Genomic DNA, 3,378 nt, shown 5'->3' with positions numbered 1-3,378 from the left:
GTAGCTGCCATCACCAGTGTGTGAATGTGTGTGTGGATGACTGGATGTGTAAAGTGCTTTGGGGTCCTTAGGGACTAGTAAAGCACTATACAAATACAGGCCATTTACCATTTACACTTCCTTCTACATAAAAAAACAACAACACATAGATTTATAGCTAACAAATTTTGTTTCCAAGAAGTGAAATTTACATTTACAAACTCCTAAAAATGGATAGTGCGGCCAATTCCGAGCATATGTCCCACTCTTTTTTTCCACAACTAAACACAAAACCTAATTTTTCAGCTCCGTTGACAAAATGCATGACTCAAAATGTATGTGACAAAATGTCACAAACTCATCAAATCCACACAATGTCTGCAGCTCTCTCACACACACACAGTCAAAATTTTGTTAAAGTGTTCAGGATATGCAAGTCAAGTTTTCCGAACTGCATGTGGCTGTCTCTCTGCAAAAAATACAAAATAAGAAGTAAAAACAGAAAAGGATCAGAGGGCTGTACTACAAAGTGAGATTGAGCCTAAATGCAGAATGTTCTGTGTCACACAGGCTCCTTTCACCATGGTAACTCCTGCTGAACATGGGTATGGTCAGAGTTTCAGGTTAAACTCGCCTGGAAGTTGATTTTTTCAGCATGCTTTCAGTGTTATTAGGTGGTGCAGAAATGCAAAATGTTGTCATTGCTTTTACGCTCAAGGAAACGCAGAACATACGCCGAAAATACCTCTTCCATCAACCAATTTAATTTCACCTTACTGCTAACAAACTAAAGAGATTTCTACATCTCCTTTTTCAGGCTGTGGTACAGTAAGCTTTAATGTTCAACGTTTCTGAGCTTTAATCTGAGCCATTATCTTTGAAAAAAAAAAGCTGCAGCGCTGAGACCACACTCAGCCATAATATAATGAGCTGGAATTAAAATGTCAGTTTTACTGCTCTGTGCATGAAATCACCGGGTTAACGATTTTGTGCAGCATTAATGTCTTGTCTTATTTTGAACTGTGTTGTATTTCACTGTTTATAGCTTTTGTTCTGACCCAGGTCATAATTTCGTGTATTGTTTTTGCTCCTCCACACTTGAGGGTGGCATTGTTCGTTTTCTCTGTCTTGTGTAATCCCTCCAGCACACCCTGACTCTCTAGCTGACAGGCACTAGACACTTTATGCTTAATAGCCAGCACTGATATGAAATTTGATCTGTGGTCAGTTTGAATGCATTTTGGCAAATCAAATGTGGAGAAAAACTTAACCAGTGCTTTCACCACAGGTTTTGCCCTCAATGAACGCAACGCAACAGTATCTGGCAACATCAGATTGAAATCCTGGGCAGAAAAAATGGAGGAGCACTCTGTCATGAGTTTTCCTGATTCCTAAGTGTCCAGACAGATGGTGGTGATGGGCCAGGCTTAAAACTTGTAGACCTTAGTGACCACTTCACACTCCATTCCAGACACTGGAGACCACTTACACAGCAAAAGACTGGTAAAATTGGTAAGACACAGGTTGGGTTACATGTGATTGTTTCTGGGCAGCAGACAAAGTAGCATCAGATACTTTAATGAGCTGCTTTCTGTCTATAGCCAGACAAAAATCATTTGGTATCACATCAGATGACACAGTTTCATTTTTAACTTCAGGAGAAGAGCTAACAGGAGCATCAGACTCCACCACATCACCGAGCATAAGAGCCTGGGCACTAGTAACGATGCATGCCAGAAAAACTGAAGAGACACCGAGCCAAGAGGGGGCATGAAGGCAAGTATCGGCAGTTGGTTTTTCAGTGACTTCGGGCGTGGCAGGAAACACCTCTCCCCCAGCCAAATCACATCAAGATCAACATCAGCAACTGGCAGCTCGTCTGGCACTCCCACTCCCACTGTGCCAGACACCAAGGGGGAAAGTAGTGTAACTGTATGAAGCAACACAAGCAAAATACTCCTTTTTATTCCCCACACTGGTCAGAAAAGGCACTATGCAGCGTGCCACAGAATCCTTTGCATCAGTACCTCTTAAAATAGTGATCGCAACTTGGTCCACCTCACTGGCAGTCAGTGAAAAAAACCTGCAGAGATAAAAGGCTTGGACACTTTATCTATCTCTTCGGAGTGGGGTTTTAAGTTTGTTTGAGCCAGCTGATGCAAAGAAAGCCTGGCTGTGTTGAACTTTGTGCGCAGTTACACTCCTCTGACAGCAGCATGTACCTTTGAGCAGAGATAAAACTGTTTTGATACATTTTTTGTGGTTTTACCAGAAGAATTAAAGGTTTTGCGAAACGTTTCTTTCGTGTGTGTCTTTGCCATTAAAAAAAAACCCCTAATTGAAGACTGCTGTTTGTTTCCTGTTTCTTAACTGTGAGTCAGGGTTGCTTTCTTTTAATGACTGCAATAACTGTAAACTTACCCTTTAATGAGGCTTTTTTCTTCTTCAAGAAAGACCCCAAATCTAAAACAGTTACTTTGAAGGAGAAATATTATGCTCATTTCCTGCCCCATATATTATTTTAAAAGTAGCTTTCTGTGGTTCACATTTCAGGATGTCTGTCTTAATTTGTTTAAATGTTTGAATACATGCGAGATATTTCATATTTGACTATAAAAATGAATAATTATTTTTTTGGGACAATAAGCAGCACTTCCCACAGCTCTCCATCTACTGAGAAGCACAGAAGATTTTCTGGATTTTCACCAGAAAAGGTGTTAGGCTTGGCCCTGCTGGGCGTTAACAGGGTGCTATCCACTCGTTCTACCGCCTACTGTGTGTTTCAAAGCCTGAACAGCTGTGTGATGTATGTCTACCAGCAGCTCTGCTTCAGACTTCAGATGCCCCACCGATATACTATACGTTCTCTAATTATCGTCTATAATTAAGGACCAAAAGTCGACCAGGGTGAGCAGATAAAGTAGAATGGCATCATTGTCATTGTGAGCAGAGCAAACAGCAAAACTTAGCAATGTGGCACCAACATGGTGCTTAAAATAAACCACTGAAGACCAAAATGCAGATGAATAAATACCATTATTCATCTGCATTTTATAAATATTTAAAATGGACAGAAATGCAGCATAGTTAGCTGTCAGTACAGACATTTATCAAAAAAAGTGTTTAGGTCTTTGGAAAGAAAGAGTCTCTGAATCTACAGGTGGGTGTTTTGGCTGATATGAAGCTTCTTCCAGAGGGTAACAGATGGTGAGCAGTCCCTGATAATGTTTTTTTTGTTCTTTTGCGGTAGTGAGAGGCAGCTGGCAACCAATGATTTGTTCTGTTGTTCTCACCACTCCTTCCAAAGCTTTTTTGTTTGCGACAGAGCAGCCTGAACAGCACATTGGTAAGCAGTATGTTAAAAGAAACTCAACTGCAGTATATTAAAAACACATGAGT

This window comes from Pundamilia nyererei, unplaced genomic scaffold (assembly GCF_000239375.1).
Source record: "Pundamilia nyererei isolate P.nyererei 1_Seehausen unplaced genomic scaffold, PunNye1.0 scaffold00023, whole genome shotgun sequence".
Lineage (NCBI taxonomy): Eukaryota > Metazoa > Chordata > Actinopteri > Cichliformes > Cichlidae > Pundamilia > Pundamilia nyererei.
The sequence above is the reverse complement of the archived record's forward strand: the minus strand, read 5'-3'. Positions refer to the sequence as shown.